Genomic DNA, 24421 nt, shown 5'->3' on the forward strand with positions numbered 1-24421 from the left:
ACACTTAAAATTTAAATTTACATTTAAAATGTAAGCATTTAACAGTCATGATTTACGCTTCTGGCAAAATCAAGGGCTTGTCTGAAATAATGAGATTAAACCCTTCTCAACTATAGTTTAGATTCTTACTTATTTCTTGTGTTTTTAGCTTCTGGGGGTTGCATTTTCACTGAGGAGTCATACTCCCATAACCTGATAACTCCAGGCACTAAAGTTTTCAGAATAAAATAAAACTAAGAATATCATAAAGTACCTGTGATGGGATTTACAAGAGCCAAATGAGCTGGATGAAGTTAACTCAAGCAGCAAATTAGGGCCTTTGTTCAGGATACTGAATAGCAGGAAGTGAGGATATTCCTCAGTCAAACAGACTCTGGGAGAGCTAAGTGGAAGATCAGGATTTCAGGGGAGCCTAAAGGGGAATTCTGGTCTGCACACGGAGGCTGAGAAAGGCTGTACATGTACATGTTACAATACAGAAAAAGGACTATATTACAGATCACCTGCCTGCGAACAAGCTTTGCATTTATCGCTGAAATCATATCAACACAAATTCTTTGTATCCCTGTAGTCTCTCAGATTGGCTCTAGTAGGATATTTGTGATTTATACGTCTTCAAGATAGGAATGAATTGGAAAGAATCTGTGACTTTTCTCACCACCTGCCCAGGCATGAAACTGCATATTTCTATCCAATGCCTTTTTGAATAAGGAATAAAATGTCTTTCGTTTATCTGTATTATATGCAAGATGTTTAAACGACATATGCTGTCTAAGTTTCTCATTTATGTTAACATGAGCTTCATGTGTATATCAGATCTGGTCCCCTGAAACGTGTATTTCCCAATATATGCTGTACAATCCACTGTGGAATCTGAAGCTAATATGTAGGTAATAGGACCATCATATTAGCTTTGCTTATTTATAACTGTTATTAAAGTAATTCAAAGGCAGGATAAGGCCAAAAAAAATATATTAAAACATATTGCTTTATAAATGAAAAAAGATGACCAGAACAATAAAATGTCATGTTTAATTCACCTCAGGAATAGCTTTACTGAAGTCTGTGGAGTTTCATCACAAATTCATTTGACTTATAGTGTTAAAATTCTGTGGATCTTGAGGCTTCAGGAATGAATAGTGAAAAGTTTAAGTAAGTCATCAGATTTTAAAATCATAGGAGAAATTTTGGAATCGGCCATAGAAAATGATTAGCCAGTTTTTAGAAAAAGTAAATTGCTATGCTGTTATCACTACTGTGCCTAGATATCCTTGGTGTAACCTGCAAGCTGAATTATTTATGGTTTGTACATCCTTTGTATAGATGTGACATTTCAATAAAAGAAAGTACATTTTGTTTAAAAAAAAAACAACATTTCAGGAATGTTACTAATGTGTTTTCGCAAGATCTTAAAAACTTCCTCTGTTCCACATGTGTAGCATTTTCTCCTACTAGTAAAATATTGTTTCATAGACTGAATAACACTATTATATAGGCTTGAAATCTCAAGGTGATCTCTAAAGGCTAGAATTTGTCTTATAGTACTACCATAAGCAGAAGCCGGTACATAAACTATATCTCTTCAGCCTCAACAGGCCTTATGATTTAGCGGTCTGCAGAAGTTCTCAACTTTATCCTTACTGTTAGAGTATAATTTTACGTTAGTAGGTATCAGAAACTAGATGAGATGCCCAAGCAAGTGATAGTAGAAAAAGTGGAAAGTGAACACTCTGCCATACTGACACACTTCTACTCCAGAATGTGAATGTTATATAATTTGTCTGCTGACCCATACTACTTGAAACTCATGGAGCGGTGTAAAGGAGTTCTTACCATTTTTATTCATTTGTGGAAGTCTAATCAAAAACACAATCAATTGCTGACATACTCTATTTAATCTTATTTCAGAAACATGTTAGCATTAATTACATTTTGTTAGCACTATGAAAGGAATCTTTTGAGCAGATACCAGATTGTATGTACCAAGGTGCTTGGGACCAGAATAAACTAACATACCACATGAACCCTAATGCTTTGGAAAGGGAAAGAGAGTTGTTTGGAGATTTAATTATGCTTAGTTTCTCCATACATTATTCTTAATTACTGTTCTGTAACAACTTTCTCTGAGAAGTATCTAAGTACATTTGGGCCTCCAAATACCTGGCATCAATCCAGCTCTCTAATATAAGCCTTGATATAAGGTTGTACTGTACGTCTCTAAGAAACATCAGAGACCTCTTTTACCTTTCTTGTAGGGACAACTTCAGCCAGTGGTTAAGGGAAAAATATGTTCCTATGAGAAAGGGATTTCAAATTTCTTAGTGAAACACACATCAAAATCCATCCTATAAAGACGATGTTAAAAAATGAATGAGAATGAATGCTGTACAAATAGGAGAGAACATTGTCAGGGTTGCATTTCCAGGTGATTTTTTTGGCTATAAATCATTTACTGACATCAAATGTCAACAGGATTCATCCAGAGATCCACCTTAGAAAGATTCAAAACACTTAGGAGTTGAAAGGAGTTGAAAATTCGTTGCATCTAGAATGAACAGACAACTACATTTATTCATGTAATTTGACTGTCTACAACGAGTCCACTGTTTATCCTTGATCTTTATACCAGCGTCATTAATGGAGACGAGTTTGGCTAAAGAAAAGTTTGACCTGGTATCATTAATTATCTACCTGGCTCCATCCACAGCAGTTGCAACAGGTTTTTTAGGCTGTTGTTGTTGTTGTTGTTATGGTCATTTATTGAGTGTTGTGGACTTGTTAAGTCCTGTACATTACACCGAGAAGGCAGCCCCATGGGACTTCTGTTCTTAGATAGTATCGTTCAGACACACTGGGTTTAGCCCGCTGATTTACCATGTCAGAACAAATTTTCCCTCTTCCTCTGCCCTGTCGGAACACAGCTCTGTGTTTTCTGGTAGAGGCCTGCAGCTCCTCTCCTCAGTGAACACCACTTAGTGACATCTCCATCCTCTGCAGGGTCCCAGCAGCTCCTCGTAGAGTCTAACACCGAATCAAAGGAGGGAGAGTTAATAGACATCATCCACAATTATGGGCCCATCTAAATAAATAACTATAATCCTGGGGAAGAAAATGATACCATCTCAGTGCCCCAGTCCATGGGGAGCGCGTACCAAAGGGAGACGGTGTGCTCCAGAGGTGCGAGGTGGAAGGGCAGCCCTGCTCTCGCTCTCTACAGTGCTTGTGCTGGTGTTACAGCCCAGGAGCCACATCTGGGGACTTTTCTGTGGATGGTTTTCAAAACGGGTCCATGCCTTAAGGGCGCAACCTGCTCTCCAGATGGAAAATAGCGAGGTAACAGGGCTTCAAGCACAGACCAAACAGCCAAACGTCTTCACCAAAGCTACTCTGATTTATTTATTTTTACAAGGTTTTGATTCATTTTGTTTGAGCAAAATGGCTGCTATTTCTGCCTTCACTCAGTTTGAACATGTTTTAATAGAGGATTAGTCTCCTCAGGCAGGTGCAAGGAAAGTGCTTACAGGATACGACAGTGAAAAGAACCGGCCGGTAGGGAAAAAATCTCAACTTGTTGTGGGATAATGAGCCCATTTAAACAGAAGGGAATGTTTGACATTTACATTTCCCTGTCTCCTGTAGCCAGAACAATGTTCTGAAAATATAAAAGTAGTGGAAAATATTTTCCTTTAAAAAAATCTCCTTAATTTATTAAGCCTCCAGCCCTGACAGCCTGTCACAGAGAAAACTGGGTGCGCTCCATCCCTAGGGACAACTTTGTGCTCAGTTCAGACACAGATCAGCTCTGGTGTCACTTTGGAAAAAAGCCACCTGCTCCATTTTTAGCCTTGGTGACATGACTAGCAGTATTTTAAAACTAACAAAAAATTAAAAAGGAAGAAAAAAATGAAAGCAAAATTGATGAAAATTAGAGACTGGAGATAGGAGAATTAGAAGAGAGGGAAAAATTAATAAAGCCTATGTTATTTACTCTAACTTTCTAAAGCCATGACTAATGCATAATTTAAATATGTTTAATTAATTAATCTAGTAAATGGATACCCAGCAATTTCAAGGAGCTAGCAAAAAACCTAAAATAGATTACATTATCAGAACAGGCAGAAAGCACACCCAATATCATCAGAGCTAATTTGTCTGTTAAATAACACATCATTGTCCCACTTCAAATTCCTTCTTAAAACCTCTTTGCTCTGATGCACCTGCGAATGGTAAGGTTTATGGTGTGCAAAGAATACTGCTTATGTTGGCAATTTTTTTTTTGTCATTGTCCCCTGTTTTGTACTATTTGTACCATATTGCATGTACATCTAGTGCAGAATTTTTTTCATTCTCAATTTAGATAGAGTTTAGCATAGTGTGCTTCTAGTAAGAACGAGGGCTTGTAGACCATACGCTAATCTTGTAGACCATATAGTAATACTAATAATAAATTAATAACAATAATGGTACTGAGTGGTTCACATGGTTCATATTTTGGTTCAGTTCTTGAAAGTCACAGTCATAATTATGAAACAATTTCCAGTTAATTTTCTAAGAAAAGTAAAGCATAAGAAAGACTTTTTGTCTCCATGACAAATATAATCTGTAGCATTTCTCACTGTCTTAACATCTTTTATGAAATGGGTGAATACATAAACAAGAAATAAGAACAACAATGAAAATAAAAGAGTTGATCTCTCCTAGATGTGAACAAAACTATTTTGACAGAGCCAGAGCTGGTCTGGATGTCTGCCAAAACACACATCCAACATGGATCTCTCTAAGGTTCAGAGAAGCTTGGTTTTGATGACAGAGAGAGACACGGGACCAAAAGAGAAGTATACAGCCACGGCAGTAAAATTTTGTGGAGGCAGGAGTGATGTAGGTAACTGTTTGGGAACTGGTTATGTCATGGTGAGATGTCTAGTGAATGAGAGTGAAAGTGATGAAGTCTGGATAAGGATGCCCTTTCTGACCTGATTATGAACCAAAATACAATAAACAAGTAAATAAAATGGCAGAGGAAAGTTTTACACTGAAAACCAATCAAAGGTAAAAAAACAGTGAAGCCTTCACAAGGAAATCTGATCCCATTTGGCTCTCATCCAGAAAGATTGAGATAGATACAGAACTGGTATGGATCCTTCTTTATAATCTTAAACCTCCTTAATATAGCCCAGAACCAATCCTGGCTTAAATTCAAAAGGCCAATGCATAGATTTCGACTGCTGACATCTGAATACCTCATTAGTATGTTGAAATTGTCACTCAAATGGCTGGTTTATTTGCCTTACTGCTGATTTAATGGACTGAATGCAAGATTTGGCGGTATTGTTAAGGCACCCATGTTTGAAAACTGAGCGCTGACTTTGAATTATATGTGACTATATTTGTGCTGCTGCTCAGTAAAAACAAGCCTTCCATCTACTCATCATGGCAATTCTCATATCAAATCCTGAGGTACTGTACACAGTCAACCTATCAGACGCTACACCCCATGCAGCATTTGAACGTTTTTAAACTCATTTTACAGAAAAGCACCACATATTGTTTCAATTGTAACTGTTCCTTTATAGCTAAGGTTTCAGTTGTTGAGTACAATAGCTGATGTGAGTTTGAAGGAAGGAAGGGCACAGAATAGCAATGTAGTTAGCAGAACTAGTGACACTAGAAGCTTAAAAGCTCCAGAAGGGATGGACAAAGAAAGGGTACCCTGTATGGTACCCTTGCTGATGACAAATGGTAGCTGACTAATGAAAAGCTGTTAGATAGCTGCCTTTTTCTTTCAAATTCATATTCTATATATATGAAATTATTTAAAAGGCAGATTCCTAGGTCAAAATCTAACTCCTGAATATTGAAAGTGGAACTGAGCAGTCTCGGATTTTTGGCTAAGTTGGGTCACTAAATAGTGAATGATGCACTGCAATTTTTTTAAAATCTTTTCCATTATAATAAACTAATCTGATATTACCAGATAAAGATGTTTGCAACTATAAATGAATTTGAATGTGATAATATCCTTTTAAAGTGAAAGTCAGCTCATTTGGTAAAGTAGATATTTATTAAATAGTGTATTCTTTGAAAAGTTTTATAGTAATGTGGAACAGCTTTGTAGAACAGAAGGAGCCTCCTTCTCCATAGCTTTTCTAGTATTATGAACTGCAAGCACAGATAAAAGGTGCTTCGCTTGCAAAGTATTATTATTCAAACCTATCAATGCTGCAATTTCTTTTTAGCTAATCTGCCCTCACAGCTTGAAACACACTGGCAGTTCTTGAAGTATTACAGTTTTGTCCAGACAAGCTCTGGCATAATTCTGACAGTGATTGTGACCCTTACAACGCCTGGTTCTTCAGTTAAGGACAGTCAATCACACTGAACTGTGACAGATCTGTGGTGCGGGCAAATACCATGGAGAGGCTATGACGCTACCCTCAAATTCAGTTTAAAAATCAGGTTTACAGTATCTGTATTCTTAAAGGAAAAAAAAAAAATCCCTACGGTTCATTATTGCATAAAGATTTGATGTACAATGTGAAAGTGCCTTCAGAAAGTGAGTATGTATTTGTCCACATGAGGCACAATCACAGCTGTACGCACAAACTGATATTTATGAGTGTCCAATGCGTGCATGTAAAATCAGAGGGAATAGTTGAAAATAGGCACGTTCTTCAATGAGATGTTTTTATTTTTTTAAATTGATAGTTCCTATTACATGCAAACTGTTTTACATTTTTACAGTTAGGAAATGTCAATAAATCCATGGCATGTTAAAGGGCACTGCTACTATGGCAGTTATTTGAATTCTCTACTTTGTCAAATATATGTACCTGTTAATTCAATAATCTTTAAAAGCAATACTCATTGTGGTTTACAGTATGACACCTGACCTTTTGCTAATGTCAAATACCATTTTACTTTAGCAAGGAAAATTATTATATTTCTATAAATATAATCATTATTCTTTGAAAAAAATGTATTAAAGAAATAGAATAGGAAACTCTGATCAATCATTTATTTATCATGATAGTGATTTTATGTGTTATTCTTGACATTTCTGTGAGTACCTTAACAAGGCCCACAGTATAAAAGAAAGCAACAAATGGAAGTAGAAATCCTGCCTTTAATACTGGTCTGTTATCTGAGAGTAGATAAAAAACAAAATTCTGTTGCACTGATTGGTGAGAAGAATGTAGCATTAAGTTGTTTTTCCAGCCAAGCTAGATAAAATCTCTGGCAGTGGTTATACAATATGTGGTTTGGAACTTTTCTTAAAGGTAGCAAAGTTAAGAACAATTTACAAAATACCTATTTAGTTGTGATAGATATCTCCAGTTCTGCCTTAAAAGCAAACTAGCAGCAGGGGAGATAAAGAATTCAGTTCCACATCATTAGGACATACAGAATTTTTTTGCTATACTAAGCAAATACACTTACCACTGAATGAAACATATCAGTTAAGCTTGTATATGTTGCTTGACCAGTGTATTCATGTATATTATATGTCAACAGATGCTTGTCTTTTCATGTTGACAGGTTAAATCTCATTGATTCATGAGGGTATTTGTGTTAAAGGGACTGTGAGACAAAAAGAGACTGTGAAATGTAAGTATTTTTTACTTTTCTCTATATATGTAAATTTAGGAAGAGATACATTCCCACTGAGCAGCTGGAATGTACTGAACAATCTTGCACTGAGCAGCGTATTGTCCTTTTTGCTGGGATAGACTGAGGCAGATTTTTGAGCTGCGGAAGGAAAGCAATGTACCTTCTTTTTGTTTATGAAGTGCCTCCAAGGGTGCTGCATGTGCCAGAAAATTATTCTTTAAATAGCAGCCTTTTTCACCTTCCATACTTGGCATTGACATTGTTTTCTTTATGAGGTAAAGTGTAGAAAGATACAACACAGTCTTAGCAAGGCTTAGCAAGAGAGTAGTACCAGATTTAGACTTTGTTTATGACATGGTTCTGCTATGAATATGCAAGCAAAAATCAAAAGACTCTCTAGCTTGCAAAAAAGAATTCATTATGAAACCCCACAACAAATCTAATGAGAACTTTAACAATTCCTGACGCAAACATTATATTAGAGGGCAGAAGAGCAGCAGGGATGAATCAGTTCTCTTACTAATGCGTGAAATAATGGAGCTGCATTTGTGAGTATGAAGAACATTAGATTATTCTGGAATATTTATAGGGTCATTTTAGCTTCTTCAGCTTTCTGCATGCTATTTATAAGGGGAAAAACAGGGTAAAACCTGAGAATCAGAATATCAGAATCTGAACGGGCCTTTCACCTCCAGAAGGCTCTTTACTAAAGATAATAGAAGACTCAGCCACCTAGACAGCAATTTTTAAAAATGAACCACTGTCTGGAGAAGAGATAATTTGCCAGACACAGCATTTTACTACAGCTGTTACAGACTTTGCTAAATTTGGCTTGAACATTTTGCCCCTAGACATTCAGTAACTGAAATGACCAACAGAGGCTGTGGTCACAGCTTTGAAAAAAAGCCACGTTGCCTACTTGTAATTCATTGCTGGTTGCTTAGCTTCCCTTAAAAGTCAGCTCCTCATTACAGTTGATGTAAGTCTTTCTGTAAAGGCTGGAGAAAAGGTAATGTGACTTATGAACCTGCTATTCAGGACACAGACAAAAGTCTTCCTCAAGTTCTCACTGAATTGGTTGGTGTGGTTTTCAGTCAGGGGAAGCTACTACCTCACACCTCTGACAGAGGAAGGAGGTCATGTGGGTGCTTTTCAATCCATTTCGGAGAAATTGGGCCGAGTTAGCTCAAACTCACCATCAACAATTCATTAAGCTTACCAAGCTCTTTCTGCCTGCAACGGAAAGAAATGCGTACACAAACTCTCCCACAAGCAGCAACATGAGGATGGCAACTTCTGGCAAAGGGGAGTGACAGATCACTGAAGGAAGAGCCATTTTCCATTGCTTGCTCAGGAATACTTAAGTCAAAGCAGTCGGAGCACTACCTTTTATGCAAGACAAGCTAAAATCTGGCCTGACGAGGAGGGTACTTGAGAATATTTTGTAGACTGGCACTCAGCAAAGAATCTTTAGCAAGAATCAACAGTTAACTGACAACTAGTTCAAACAAGAATTATCATGGACAAACTGTTCACTTTAAAGACAAAAAATGAATCCTTAACTCAAAATTTTACTAGCGTACTAATATGAAAGCAGGAAATCTACCAGATTTATTGACAGATGTTTTTGGAAGTAAATGCCTTTGGAAAATACAAGGCAATAAATTACAAATGCCAAGATTCACTGGAAAATTCAAAAACCTCTCTTTGTCATTGTGTAGAAAAAAGCATGGAAATATCTGAGAACTATGGATCTATCCACTGAATGCTTTCAAAGACCAAAAAGTAATGGGACATAAGAATAATGCAGAGATGCTCTGGATAAAGACAAACAGCCTGCTACAGCCTTTGACCACAGCCTAATAAACCAATGGTGTTTGATGGTGCACGAGAGGATTCAGTGTCTTTAGAGAGAAACACATCCAAGCATCTCATTTCAAAGTCAAGTTAAAAAACATCCAATATTTCATGAGAATCTTAAACATATAGATTTGCCCAGTAGAACACTTAAACCTATATTTAACTTCTAACAGGTGAATCATTCCATAGGCCTCATGGCTCAAGTCAAGCAAGTCCTTTAGCCTTGCGATTTCAGGGCCTGTAAGCCCAATTATGAAAATTCTTCAGGTCTAACTGCAATATATGGTGTCATACATAGTTCTCCCGCCACACACAGAGGTATGTGCAGGAGCAAATTCTAATGGTAGTATGTAAGAGGTTATAATATTAAGGTATAAGTAATATATATTCTAGGAGGATCTAGCATGTGTTGTATTCTCTTTTCAGTTACAAATTTATCTCTTTTAATGTGAGGGAATGAAGCATGCAAAGAGATAAGGAAAGGAATATAACACTGGAAGCCTAACTGGTTTAGCTTAAAATGCAGCAGCGCCTACTGCTCTGTTGAAGGAATGTAACCTGCTGGTGACAGCAATCATGACTTGACAGAGGATCAATCACAAGAGTTACAAGTGCTTTGCCCTTTTTTTGATATGTGACAGTTTTGGAAAACAGCATCCTAGATAATCTCTTGTGGAACAACTTTTTGGATTATCTCTAGTGACCCTGGTTTTCCTACACAAACATGAATGTGTTTCTTATTATTAGCCCCAGTTAGGATAATAGCCTTGGTAACAATGAGATGCAGAATAACAAGAAGCTTTGCTGTGCTTGGCAGTTACAAAAGGCACCTTGAACAAACAGAATAAAACAAAAATAAAAAAAATGTTTTAAGCTACTTGCAGCTGCACTATGCAACTTCGGTGGGAACAGATTTACTGACAATGAGGAGTTTGATTAACTCCTTGCATTTCTTCTGTTTTTAGCCACCACAATTTCAATGGAATGGCCAGTTCATTTTCCTTGCAAACCTTGCAGTTACACTAGTTTAAAATTTGAATACCATAATGATGAGCCAGATCCCTTTTATTTGGGCAGTGTTCATCCTGTAACTAGATGAGCGGCTTCTGTGTTAGCAAAGACCTTCCTTGCCAAATGGCTAGAAGATTTGAAAGATTAGGACACACAGTTTTGAAAGGATTTGCCAGGCTTGACATTTGCACCTGTGTAACAAGCAAAGGACAAAGTTTAGCCCTTAATATTATTTTATCCTTGCAGCATTTTGATTTATCCTGGTTTGATTTTGCATCAGCTCCTAACTCCTTAACAGGTTTAAATATGGTTGTGCCATATCACTGGGGTCACTGAATGATGTTAGCTAAACATCCAGAGTATGATATTTGATTACAGTTAAGCTTCTCCAAAAGCCAAGAGGAAACTATGAGGAAAATGCTGGAGATGATATTTTTAAAGGGTCTGCATGGCTACAAATTCATATAGCTTATTAACATATATTTTAAGGATATTGACTCCGGAGAAGAAATGCACCCACAAAGAGAGACCCAAGATAAAGGATAATGTGTAAATTGCTTTAAAAACTGTAGTTACTGTAATTACATGGAGCATTTTACAAGCAACTAGGGACTGCTTTGGATAGATGACTGAAATTTAATCAGTATCTGGCACAGATTGCCTTTCTTTCACACCTCACGTTTCTGAAGTACTATTCTATGGAAACATGCTAGAATTGTGAGCCTTTATTATCATATTTGATCTCTCTATGCACTTTCCAAAAGAATGACTTTCCCAGATTTCACAAAAGATACAGGTCTAGGTCGTTTTTCGCAACAGCATGTGTCTTTCTTTTCATTTTTGGGCAAACTTCATACAACTATCCAGTCTCAGGTTTATAATCACATGGAACATTATGTATGAAATGCATAAAACATTGGTTTGTTAATGCCGCCACCTGAGACTACAAGATAAAGGAAGCATGCACAGCCCTTTGTACTCAGAGGACATAAACACTTGTGCTAAACCTTTTATAAAATACAACTTATTTCTTATACAGGCTTTATTTCATTATTTGTATTAGCTGTCAAGAAGCTGTCAGTTAAGAAAAGGAGCCCCAAATGATCTATGCCTTTTAAAGCAAGAAGGAAACAGAAAATAATTAGGTATGATAAATGCAAAAATTGATCTATCTGAAGAGCGTGCAATTTACAAGCAAGAAATCAATCAGTTTACACCAAACAGATTAAAATCATGCATGATTATTTTTAATGGTTCAAGATGTAAAGGGCTGAAAGTCTTCTTGGTGATTACTTTTACTAAAATCCTGAGTATTGGAAGGTATACAATGGCTGTCTAGATTGATTACTATATTATCTACTTTGCAGAAAAAGAATATCCTTGACTTACTGCTTGTTGCTAAAATCCTCATTACCATGCTCCAATACACTCTGTCCCTGGAGTAAATTAAAGCATTTCCTTCTCCTGTACTGTAGTTTGCTTAAACTTGAATTCTTAGAAATACTGGGACTATGCTGTGACATCTGAGTTCTGGAGATCAATTTATAGTTGTTAAAGATCATGAAGAATTGTCCATTAAAACAGTTACTATTTGACAAATAACATTTGTGTTTAGCCTGAAAATTTATCAAGCAGATAAAGCACTTATTCCTGATGCCTGAATGACGGTCTGCTTGAACAAACTTATTAATCAGTTAGTGCCTGGTCTTAACTGTTTCAAATCAAACTGCCTGTTTGATTTAGAGAGAGAGAAAAAAAAAAAAAAACTTGAGATATATTAAAAATGCACTTCTAATTTGATAGCATTGGGAAGTGCCTATGTCAAGGCACCACAGCCTTTGGCCGTACCACCAAAAAACAGTGAAAGTTCCAACATAAAAACCGGTTTTCCTTTTCTTGAGAAATGCTAATATATTATTTTAATTTAAGACTGCGAATCTGATGGACTGTGCATATGCATATTGCATTTAGGCATACAGAAACTCAAGCAGATCATGATTGCTTTTACTTGGATATAGGAATCATGCTGTGTTATTGAGTCAATGGGAACTCTGCTACTGATATTGTAAGCTTTTCAGAGGCTGGGAACTGATTCGCAGAGAACTTCAGTATTTAAAAAGTTGTAACTGGAACAAAAGCCAAAAATGTTCTTTGAATTATTGCTTAATTATTCATGTGGGAAAAACATTTTTGTCCAGGAAAAGCATTTTGACTCAGCAGAAATGTTTCATTTGAATTTTGTATTGTGTAAGATATCCAAAGATATGTATTGTGTAAGTATCCAAAATATGTAAACAAGAATTTTTTTCTATATGAAGAGAAAAGGTTTTGTTCTGAAAATACATTACCAGTTTCCCTCCTGGTTTTGTTCCCAAACAAAACATGGCTTAGATTGACACCATTTTGTGGAATTGATCAGCACTGAGGGAACTGCATTCTATGAAAGAAGATGCTTTCATCAAAGCTGTTCCAAGCAGCTTAGTTATTGAATCTACAGGGAGAAAAGCAAGCTTTATGTAGGTACGTAGTTACAAAGAGTCTACTGTCTCTTAGTAGAGGATCAACATAACTAAAGTGGAGAGGTACGGAGAAGACAAAAGTTCCAAAGGAAAAGCTTTGTGGCTCATCTCAGCAGTTCATTTCTCTCTCTGAGAATTGTGAAGTAGGTGTTAAATATTGCTGTTGTGGATTCCCATTCAAATTAAATGCAGTATATGACATTTTAATTTCTATTCACTGTTCAAACTATTGCAAGTATAACATTTTTTAATAGCAAATTGTGAATTTGGCCTCTATATTTTATTGTATGTAGTCTGCATGTACTACCAGCTCAGGTTTTTAGGGATATGTTGAAAATCCAAGGAACATATTTCAAAAAGGAATGAATAATATGGATACCACTTTCTTCCATGAATAATTATACTCAGTGTTTATAGAACACTTATTTTTCAAAGCCATATGCAAATGTTAACCAAAGAATCATCACAACATCCTTGTGTGCTAGGTTTTACACATAAAGAAATGAGAAAAAAAAGAGATGTAAACACAGTGCCTAGTACTTTAGTCCTATAACTAGGGTTTCAAGCTACAAAAGTAATGCAAATAATAATAATGGTATGGGAGAAACCTTTTAAATTTGAGTGTCTAACTGGCTTGATTATCATAGGTTTAGACTTCTGAGTGCTCACAACTCCCTTTGAAGTCGATTGAAAATGTGAGTGTCAGCACACATTAAAATCAGACTGCTAATTTAGATGCTTAAACATCAAATTTAAATTCACAACTTCAAGTTTGGAAAAATTGGCTTAGGTGACTTTTCCAAAGGTACCTTACAAACAGGTAGCAGAACTGGGAGATTCTGGACTATCATCAACCCCTTCTGTTCACAGAGAAGCCAACAAAGAAGCTATGGCTATAAGCGAGTTACCAGCACTAGGACAGGTCTGCCCAGCTGAAGTAAGCTGGTGTTGCGCACTATCATAGTACAAAGGATTTGTATAAGATACTGCAAGAAAAACAGAAACAGCCATTCCTCCCAGACCAGGCTAATTGCAGAAGTAACTGATGTGGGGAAAAGACTCTGAAGAGGTCTGGCCATTTTACATAAACTCCTCCCTTTATCCGCTTGCACAGCTACCTCCTGCCACAAGAGAAAACCCTCAAAACTGGCTGGAATAGCTGCCTATCTTCTGCAAAATTGCTATCGTTTAGCTCTCTTTACACTTCCTAGCAATTATACACCAGACTGTCCTGCTAGGTCACTTCCTTAGCTGCAAAGGAACTGGAGGAATTCTGGTTGTTACTGTCTGGATATTACTGAGGGAGACTGCAAGGAGCATCTTCCTTTCCAGCAGGCAGCCACAGGAGATGGCTACAGCACAGAAAGAATATTTCTCAAGCCATATGGCTCCATACCTTTGATGAGGTTGCCAAAGTTCCCTTTATGTTATGTCTGCAGCAAGAGCAAAGGAGTGACGACTTGGACACACTAAGCCTCTCTAAAATTGAAATAAGGGTTAAAACTGATGGATTCCTTTAAGTGCCAACTCTACATACAGATATGTCTGAGGCTATGTCTGCATTAGCAAGTAGCGCCGCTTAATAGGGCAGATTTGTAGTGTGAAACAGTAAATACTAAGGACCCAACATCCCCATTCATTATACATACATATTTCACAGGGTTTTACTTTGGGCTTGTTCTAGCCAGATCCTGGGGTCTGAATGCCCATGACTGGTTGAGTCCCATCAGCAGCACTCCTGGAATGCGTCTTCTAGCTTCATTGTATCCTGAAGGAAGCCAGGTCATGTACCCTGAGGCTGCTCCCTGGTGTGGGCCAAAGCTTGGTGCACGGGGACGACCAGGAGGCTTGCTTCAGCAGTACGCTCCTAAATTATGTGCATCCTAAAGTAGGTGCACCCTCAGTCTGCTCCCCATAGGTGCTTACAAGGCCAGTGTATGTCAGGGGCTTTGCCTACAGTGTAACTCAGCTGGAGTAAGGTAGGTGCTAGTCAAACAGCTCAGTCGTATGAACCTACAAAACACAGCGAAGGTGGAAACTGGGAAGTTACAGTAATATAAGCTTTGTTATAAAAAGTTGATCTAATGATCAGGAACAGATAGTACAATCTCACTTGGTAAGGTCCCATCTGAAACTTCTGCTTGTACCAAACTGACCTGGTAGGAATGAAATAATGGATTAATGCTATAGCTGTACAAAAGCTGCATAAAGTCTAAACAATATCCTAAATAAGGAAAGTTTACCATGGCTCAGTGTAGTTTCTTTCCATTAAATTTTGGGAGAGAATATGGCATATGACCATCAGAAAAGAGTCATCTTAAGTGGTGACGCTTGCAGCTTTCATTAAGAGCAACCCCAAGTCTCTATGTTTACAGAAGAGAGATTACCTACATGTTATTTAAAAACCATTGCGTACAAGTTTATATTGGTAACAGGCAAGCCTAATTTTCTTCCATACTTAGGAGTTAATAGTTACAGAATGCTGCCCAAGGGGAAAAAAAGTGAACAAGTAGTAACCTGATATTTATTCTACACAGACGTGAAGAAAGCTTAAAGAAATACACAATGTCTGAAACATTGACATGCATAACTATTTTAATTGTGATGTTGCTTTTCAAATAGACTTTTCTGCTGTGATACAGGTTGAAAGAGTTGCAATACTTTCCAGTAAAAAGAACAAATCTGTTTTGAAAAGCTTATGGTGGGATCATAAAAAGTGCACCTAGTTTATAGAGTCAGAAGCAGGCAGTATGGTATTATCATTTCATATAAAAGGTTCTTTCTTCCCTAGGCCAGAATATTTTGTAAATACGGACTCCTTCCACATCCAGTATTTTATATCTATACTGGCAAATATTACTGAAGAATCCTAAGACGTTACCAGGTGCACCTGTAATTCAAATGCAGAGATCCACAGCCCTGCAGCTTTTACTGCAGTAAGTGACCAGGAACATGGTGTGAGGAACAGGGCCAGTGGAGGAAGGTCCAAAATGCCCAAAACATTCCTGCCAAAACAGAAACAGTCCTGCAGTATAATGACTGTTACTATTTTGCCTTTTTTGCAGAGAGAGGCGTAGGCACATTCAACATAAGGGTTTACCCAAGAGCATGTAGACAGTCTGTAGCTGACTCTTTATGTGTAGAGCACCGGTTTATACTTGCTCTTAGTCCATCCTTGTTTGCATGTGACCCTCCTGACACATGCAAAACGTGAAGAGCCTCCCTCACCATGGACTCTTTAATATTCTCTAGCCGACGCCTATACAAAACACATAAGCCATTATTTTAAATTTGCTTATCTATTTTTACAGTAAATAATTTTCACTTCACTGATATTTATATTCACAGCAAATGTATCTGGCACCTCCGTTCATTTTTTAACACAAGAATTGTCATTCGTGTTGCATTTTAAGCCAAATTAAATTATAAAATACTCAGTTATATAAGTATCAACAACACAGTATCTCTTCTTATTACAGAGACAAACAAGGAGTATATTGGAAAAAAAATTGTGAATCTCATTTCTGATCCTAATGAAGCAAGTAACCCATTATACCAAGGTTAATTTGTTGACTCATGATTTCCACTTATCCAATGATATACTGAATCATATGAACAAACCTCTACATCTAATCAGTTTTTTTTATTGAATCCTGACCTTTTATACACCTTCTTCTTGATTATGAATGACAGTGACCTTTATCTAATTTAAAACACATACTGATGCAAAAATATGCAAAGTACACATGTAAATTCTGAATTAAGATGAAGATGTGCATAATCTTCTGGGGAGAAATTGCTTTAGAGAGAGATGTTTATATTAGGGCCAATTGAGGGTATGTGGGGAGAAAAAGCGAATTAGCCAGAACTCAGATGGGTTTGGAAGAACAGCTGTGGAGATACTGAAGTCTGTTTAGATTTTCCGAGCCTCTATTTAGAATCCTGAAATGTCAATATAAATATCAATTTTTATTATGCTCCTCAGCATTTTACAGCATTCATGAAATGATCAAAATGCAATAAAGTCAGACAAAATACCTCTTCAGCTAAGACTTGGCAAACTATGCCTCAGTATCCCATTTATGTTTCACTTCAAATACATAATGCTCATTTTCTACAACACAAAAGCTGAGTTAAATTCACAACATTATAAAAGCTGGCTGGCCAGTTACCTCATTAAAGAGGAATGCTATAAGCATCATCTGGAGATGGTCTTTTTAGTCCTGGATATAATTAGGAGCTGCTGTAAATACCAAAAAACAAATAAACAAATATAAGAGGAGTAATTCCTGGGGGAAAAGAAGCCCCTAACTTTCCTTGTGCTTTTTTCTGTTATTCACTAATGGGTCTGCATTAAGATTACTAAAGATGAACCCAGCCATGGGCACAGTCGAACTGCTGTGTAATCCTATAATCCACTCTGTCTTTTCACAAGTCATTCCTTCCTCTGAATTGTTGTGAACCTAAGTTGTAGATCAGTGGCTTTGCTCTAGCCTCTCTTAAAAAAAAATATACAGAAAATTTGCAAAACTTGGTGTAAAGACTGTCAAAGCAAAAATCTAACAAACACATTCCTTTGAGAAAATCCAACCAAATAGTACCTGGCATTAGCATGTACTTTCATGATTAACAACAGGGGGTTGTCAGACTGCTATTTCTGATATAAACAGATTTATCCTGACAGATAATCAGCAGTTTGCACTACCTAATACATGTTATCATCTGCCACTGACATCATTACATTAAAAGCACACTTATGATAATCTTTTGTAAGAAATTAAACAGGTTTTATGGTACACTTTTGATGAATTTGGGGGGGGGAGGGGGGATGGAGTGGAGCCACAGGGATGGACTGGAATGGTGGGGAGAAGAAACATGCCAAAGACAACAAGGAAGAACCCAAGAAAATCCATGCTGTATGGATATGTTTTTAACAATCTACTAATGTAATTCTGAATAAATTAAAAGCAACTGAACTGACTGTAAACCATGACCTGTACATTTAAGCAGCCTTGCATAGTGTCTTTGGCTGTGCCCTGTATTACCTCGATACTGTTCTGTGTGTCTCTTTCTCTTCTCCTGCCTGATCCACGTAAAAGCTAACCATATAACACACGTTTGTCAATCATTTCTGATCTAGCCCTTTACAGACATATTTCTGAGGCTAGCCTGTGGGCTTTAGGAGACCAATGGTATCAAGCAAGCACCATCAGCATAATTTTCTGGCATGCTGAATAGTCCTCTTCATCAACTTTCAAGTATCTCAGTGAGGACCATCCCTCCCTCCTCTGAAAAAGGAGACACAAGGTTATCCCTAACTCACTGGACAAGAGGCACAGAAGCTACTCAGACTATTGCTGACGGAAAAAATTTGTGCAGACCAGGCCTGTGACTGGATCCTCCCTTCCGAGCTGCCTGCTTCCTCAACTGCTTCTGCAAGTCCAACCGATCACGTCTGGACTCAACACGGACAATAAAGTTTTAATATGAAAAACTTAAATCCTCCAAGTAAACCACTCGTGCCTCAGTCAGAAAGGTGATGAGCTCTACATACCCTCAGGATCGCTAGACCAAATTTTAAAATTTCTTTTTTTTTTAAATGTTAGGTTGGCAATTAACATTATGCTGTTATTGTTCTATGAACTCATTTAACACAGATAATGCAAAGACAAGGTAACAGAAATTGCTTTCGGGCAGTTATTTGCGTTTAGCAGCTAACTGATCTTCTTCATTAATGTGCCAACTTCTCTATAAGTTCAAGCAAAATATCCAAGTCGTGGCTCTGCTGGCCTCTTGTGACTAGCGTATTTCTCCATGGACAGAACCTGAATCCCTCTTTCAGCCCTTTGCCTTGTAAGGGACGCACTGGGTCTCTTCCGCCCTAGCCCTTTATGAATTGACAGAAGGAGAAGTAAGAAATAGTGGCTAGTTACTGAAGAATTCAGTTTTATCCATTCACACCAGTGTAAATTTATGTCACATCGCCCCTAAGGGTAAAAAAACCCAACAAACCAAACTGTCAGAATTAAGAGAGCGCTGGGACATCACAACAGATTGACAAATGTAGCCTTAAAAGAAATTAGCAACAGCATCATACATACTTTAAATACTTCCTTAATTCCTGTGCGCTGTAGAGTTAGAAAGCCAAATCTTTGAGAAGTATGTACATATCAGTTAAACATTTCTTATCCTCCTTTTTTCCCCTGTATTCCTCTCCCTAACGTTTCAGTCTCAGTTATTAAAACTAATGCAGAATTTGGCCGCAGATCTCTTGCCTCACGTTCACTGGTCAGATCTTCAGCATCCGAAACTCAGATGTAGAACTGAGTAAGAAATGCTAATCTAACCAAGTGATTTTATTTTTTAAAGTGTGCATTTCTGCTGCCCTGCATTCTGCGTATTTCTTGTACTCACCGATGTTTTGAGGTTGTTTAGATTTTTGTTTGCATTAGATATTTTGTGTCTAAAGGTCAAATGAACATAGCTTTTGAGTCAGATGCCTACTGGCTGCATTTCTAATAGTTAATCTTTTCACACGGAGACAAATAAAATAAGTGGGAGACAGTTCAAGCTATCCCAAATAAAGAGACAGAAAGTAAAGCAATAATTACTTTTCTGTGTGGACTGCTCTTGCTCATTTCTCCTGAAGAGATAACACTCTCTGACATAATGTCAGATAACCATGTTCAGTGTTTCACAGTCTTGCCATTTAAAGAGTCATTTCCACTCCACTTATTTTCTTTTTATCTGCCCCTCTTTCGGAGCATTTCAGCACTGAAAATTTTCATGTAGACTCCCCAAGACTGACATTGGAGAGAGAGGGTATTAAAAGGGTTGGAATTGTCTTAAAACACCTCTAGAAATGATTAAGAGAGTATGATAGGACAGAAAAATAAAATGTTCTCATGACAGTGGTTGTTTGCATAAAATTCTCAACTGTTACTAAAGCTCCGGTGCAGTTCCTGGGGAAGACGGATACACAAAGCCTCAGGTTAATTTCACTCATTACCAAGCATTTTACATCTGCTAAGAATTCCAAACATATAAAAGGATGTCAATCTAAACCTTCAGACCTAAATAAATAAATAAATAAATAAATATGGAGCAACTTCAAAGGCTGTCAGGAGGCAAGTTACAGATCTGATTCAGCTTTTAACCCCTAGAGGTATAGGCACGCTTTATCTGCAGAAGAAATGAAAGGTCTGTATTCAGCAACACAACATTTTAACAATATACTCTCTAGTACAAGGCAGTGATAAAAAAGGAGAATATGATATAATTGTGTATGTAATCTGATGAGAAGCTGTGGGGAAACATACTCTTTTTTCTGTAGCTATAGAAAATACCAGTGACAAATCACTGATTGAAGACCTTGTTGACAATTAGATTTTCTTCTGCACCCCCCCCCCCCAGTCCATTTATAGCTGTGCATTTTCTCAAAGGCTCTATCACCTACTTTTTAGGATTCCAAAATTTTCTTACCTCCCTAGAATATTTTTCAGGTATACTGTAGCAAGTGTACCTGCTCAGAGCGGAAAACAACTAAGGCCTTTAAGAAGTTGGATGGAACTTATTAACAAGCTCTATAGCATCCTTTTAGGATGATAATTTATCTTTTTAAGTGTCTTCTGTAAAATCAGCAGAAAAGAGCCTGATGGGAATAAGAGCCTTGCATTATATACAGCTACAAGGGTTTACCACGTCCTATAGATTCTGCTGCAAGGCATACTACGCGGGAGTAAAAGGTAACTTATCTTGAAGAGATGTTTGACTGAGTTACTATAGCAATGGCAAGTTTGCAGAAGGAGATGAAGAAACCACAGCAGTAGAAGAACAGGAGCTGGCTGTAGATGGACACTGACAATTTTGTTTAGAAAACTATACAGTATAAACTAACTGGAAATGTAACATAAAGGTTTGCTCCTCTGAGAGTTTCCTGCAAATACATTCAGAGGCCTACATAATATAAACACTTGATTTCTTCTCATTTATTCCAGTTTATCAAGGAATTAAACTGAGTTATGCCAGGTAAATGCTGTGAACCTACAAGGAGAATCAAGTACATAATTTGGAAATAACTCTATGCAATGCTGCTGATGACTCACTAAGGAGCACTTTCATCCCTGTAAGACATTGCTCATTGGGTAAAAGGTGGAAAGGAAACAGGAAATAACTGTCTGCTGCAACAATATTTTAATCCATTTATAAAAAAAATCTTCCTCAGAAAGGCCTTTTTGTCCCCTTTTCATATCCAGTGGTGAGTCATCTAATCTTATCTCTCTATATTCCTAAACTCCACAGGGATCACCTTTACTTCCCAACTTTATCCTGGCCAGAGATTTGGTCAAACAAAAGATCCTTAACATCTTTCCTTAAGTTCCACTCTCTTCTCTAAAATCTAACTCCCTCCTCTTTTCAAACGAAAGAAGTCTTTTCTAGAAATGCTTTTCTCCCCCATCCCCCTCCCCGCCCCTTCTCAGGGAGAGCAGAATGATTTTGTACCATGTCTTTCTTTTCCTATAAATAAAAATTGCTTTGTGTGGGGCAAATTGCTGGGAAGAATATATTTCTTTCTCCTTGCCTGGAGAGAATTCTAAAATTTCAAAAATACATACTTGTTCTCCTTAGATAACACCAATTTACTTAAAAAACTCTGCACTTGAAAGAGTTAATAAAAATTCTAATTACAGGATAAGAAAGAAAGGTCAGACTCCACTTACATCATTGTGAAGGGCTTTTATTACACACTGCTATAAAACATATTTCTTTTTTCAGTTGCCATTCTCACAGGGTAACCTGCATACCAATAGCATCTCTAAAATGCCATGAAGCAGAAGATATTTATCTGCTAAATTCTATGTGCAGTAACCTAACAAATGCCAGCAAAAGAAAGATTGCCCTCTGCACAGTAATACTTGTATAGATGTCTTCTTTATGCTAACAACGACAAGGCTCTCTAGGTTTACACTGTACTCCAAAACCACAATACTTTTTTTTTTAAAAAAGCAAACTATATATCAAAGAGAAGAGATGCACATTTTAGGCACTGAAATACTTAATATAGGGAGCAAATACTCTTTCCTGAAACTTGCTAACTAAAACTATCTAATCCAGAAAGGCAACACTGACAATTTATGCCGCAAGTATTCTTGAAGAAATCAGAGAGGATATGTTTGGGAATCTCTGTGCTTCTCTTTCTGTCCTGTCTGTCAACTCAATTTTCTTTTTAAGTTCTGTCTAAAGCTTCACAGAACTGTTATTTGATTAACTTGGATGTGTTATATAGCAAGTCTAAGAGCAGGGTGGCTCCAAATCTAATCATTGTCATTTATTAACTCCAGCTGTGCAAAGCAACAAACAAAAACTTTATTGTGGGACAAGTGTAAGTCAGAATAATTCTATTTTTTCATTGCACTTTTCTTCAAATATATTATTTGTGATTTAATACATCTCAAGTTGTCTTTTTAAAGTTATTCTTATCATTTGAAACCCTCAATTCTGACAATAAATTTAAAGAAATACAAATAAATAAATGCAAGATTTACTGTCTGCTTTTATAAAACCAGTATGTGCTGTTAGATGTATTCGTTCAGTATTTCATGTGATATATACTTTAAAGTTAGAACGTAACTAACGAAGTAGTGCTTGACTTTTCTTAAAGAGTTTCTTGGGAACCATATCCAAATAGTTGTTCTTGAGTTGCACTTTGTTTGTAAAGCAGGTACTGCATGTCCAACCTTTCTAAACAGTAGATGCTAACACATAACTGTAAGGGCTCCATTTCACTACTTCTACTAGTGCTGGCAATTCTAATAACAATATATTTATCTTGTGGTCCACATTTATGACAGGCCCATTTGCAGTGAGGCCTGGAGTTTCCTTGTTTACAACCACCACAAAGTAAAAGGTGACCTTTTTATTTTTGTTTAAAACCTTTCAACAGTTTGTTCTGCTCCAAAGATAGCACCTTAATAAGGTTTCAGGCCAGAAAGCCCTGATGATATTATTTTCCTTTGGGGGATATAGAGCACTGCATTAACTTACAAACACATTATTAGAAAACATCCTTTAAAGAAAAGAAAAACTTGAAGGAGATTACATTTGTAGATTAGAGCGCTTCTGTGCTAAGATCCTACCTGCTATTATGAAAAAGGAAAAAAAGGAGGGGGGGAATATAGCTGGCTAAGTAAACATCAGAAAAACAGCTGTTTAAACAGTTGCACCTCTACATACAAGTAACAAAGGCATCAGGCACCTGGAGCAATTCTATCAGGACCTAATTCTGACAACAATATGCATCATTACAGCGGGATCTGATAATGAGCAAACACTGGAGGCATTACACGGCTTTAGAAGAATCAGACTTCCTACCTTAGTAAGACTGATAGAAGGTAAGTCCCCCTTTAAAGAAAGTTGTAAGTAAAACCAGGCAGCAGTTGCAGTAAATTGAGTCCTTTCAGTCACTGCATACATGCAGCAGTTCTGCAATAAGGGAAAAATATAATGGGAGGAGCAGCTGTGAACGAGTGACCTCCTGAAGCTGAGTTCTCTTTGTGAATCGAGCACTGGGAGCCAGTGCCTCTGATTTGCATGGATTAGCTCCACTTGAACAGATACATTTAAATTAACTGGCACAGGGGCGCAGGAGAAGAAGAGAAGGGAAAAAAAAAAAAAGGAAGAATGAGTGAGTGAGTGAGTGAGTGAAGGAGAAGGGAGAGCGGAGGAACGAGGGAGAGCGATGAAGGCGCCGAGCTCGGGAGCCTGGCTGGATGCGCCGGTTCAGGCAGAGCGATGTGTCAGAAGAGCTACAGCTCCCTCTTCATGTCACACGCGTAAGATGAGGAAAGCTGTCAGTATGGTTGAGTTTATAACAGACCCCCCCCCCCGCTCCCCCCAACTTCTGATGGTCCATTTGATCAGATTTCCATCAACACCTAATAACTCAGCCTGTCATGCAGTTTAGGCTTTACGCTGCAAGCCTCCAGTGATTAGAAATGTGATAAATCCCACTAAATGATTTTAAACATGGAAATATTGTGAACTGAGCAACTTGTAAAAATTGAGATGGGATATTTCCAAGCGTTCCTTGAGAGATTTATTATTTGTGAGTGTGCAGGTGTCTTTAAAACAGTTAAAGCAAGGCAGCATTCAGAGCGCTTTTATGCAGGAATATCACTGACTGTGTGTGTTCCAGCCAATGTTTTCAACATTATCTAAAATTTATCAAGACAAAAGAGAGAGAAAAAATTTGCATTCAACCACTGCAAAATTTCTCCCTTATTACCATAAATACCACAAACATTACCTGTTACACATTCCTGATTTGATTTAAATGCAGTACTTAAGCTGATTACAGAAATATGAGAATATGTTCAACCCTCTTGAACCTGCTTCCAATTCAAAAGGAACCTGAACTCAACTTT

At 37.3% G+C, this 24421-nt stretch overlaps 1 protein-coding gene across 1 annotated transcript in view; it reads right to left on the bottom strand.

Annotated features, from left to right (window-relative positions):
• ADGRL2 (adhesion G protein-coupled receptor L2) overlaps positions 1-23783 on the bottom strand; it is a 391390-nt gene extending 367607 nt beyond the window's left edge. The window contains exon 1 of the mRNA XM_068952713.1: positions 23370-23783. The gene's annotated coding sequence lies outside the window, so the exon portion shown is untranslated. The remainder of the gene's footprint in view (positions 1-23369) is intronic.
• Positions 23784-24421: the final 638 nt, after the last annotated feature.

Source organism: Struthio camelus, chromosome 8 (genome assembly GCF_040807025.1).
Source record: "Struthio camelus isolate bStrCam1 chromosome 8, bStrCam1.hap1, whole genome shotgun sequence".
NCBI lineage: Eukaryota > Metazoa > Chordata > Aves > Struthioniformes > Struthionidae > Struthio > Struthio camelus.